We start from the raw sequence: 698 nt of genomic DNA, 5'->3' as shown, positions 1-698 counted from the left end.
AGAATCTACAAAGAGAACAGATTTAAAGAGGAAGAAGAAAGGAAAAGAATTCACATAGAGAAGCAAAATGCACAACATGAAAACAAGACAGTTAGTTAAACTGTTTCTATGGTTTATTAACAGAGATATTTTCATCATACAGAAAGATAGGTGCACATCACCTAAAACATTGTGAAGATTTTTCTTCTTCCATATGTCTACTGTAAAGCACTCGGTAAACTTTTTGTTTTAAAAGATGCCATCAAAATAAAGTTCTACATCTTATTTTCACCACCACAGAAGAGTATGCATTTTTTTTTACTTACGTTTTGAATTTTATTTGACAGGCATGAGAAATTATCAACAGATCTGTTAGGAATTGAACCTGACATACACTTAAAATCATAAAAGACAACAGTTTATTATTTGGCAAATGCAATTTACTTGCTGCTGATCAATAAAATCCATTTCAGTTTTTCTTTTCCACAGCTAAAAAGACACGTGTGCAAATGCATATGCATAGCTTTTCTGCAAATCATACAGTGTTTGTTAATGTATGAAGAAACTATACATTTTTCATTTTTCAACTCAATGTTTCAATGTCATTTTTCAATGTCTCTCCTACTGAAGCCAAAAGGATATAGAATATAAAGTATGTCTAAAATTTGGTTCACATGCAGAGCAAGAGCCACTGAATCAGGGGCATCGCTAAACCCTTT

At 31.8% G+C, this 698-nt stretch overlaps 1 long non-coding RNA gene across 1 annotated transcript in view; it reads left to right on the top strand.

Moving 5' to 3' along the window:
• Window positions 1-276, top strand: part of LOC107724814 (uncharacterized) — a 1427-nt gene extending 1151 nt beyond the window's left edge. Inside the window, exon 3 of the long non-coding RNA XR_001638052.1 lies at window positions 1-276. This exon is cut by the window's left edge and continues 273 nt beyond it. This is a non-coding gene — a long non-coding RNA (uncharacterized LOC107724814).
• The last annotated feature ends 422 nt before the right edge of the window (window positions 277-698 follow it).

Source organism: Sinocyclocheilus rhinocerous, unplaced genomic scaffold (genome assembly GCF_001515625.1).
Source record: "Sinocyclocheilus rhinocerous isolate Xijiao unplaced genomic scaffold, SAMN03320098_v1.1 scaffold2500, whole genome shotgun sequence".
NCBI classification, from domain to species: Eukaryota; Metazoa; Chordata; class Actinopteri; order Cypriniformes; family Cyprinidae; genus Sinocyclocheilus; species Sinocyclocheilus rhinocerous.
This window is presented reverse-complemented; position numbering and strand designations above follow the sequence as displayed.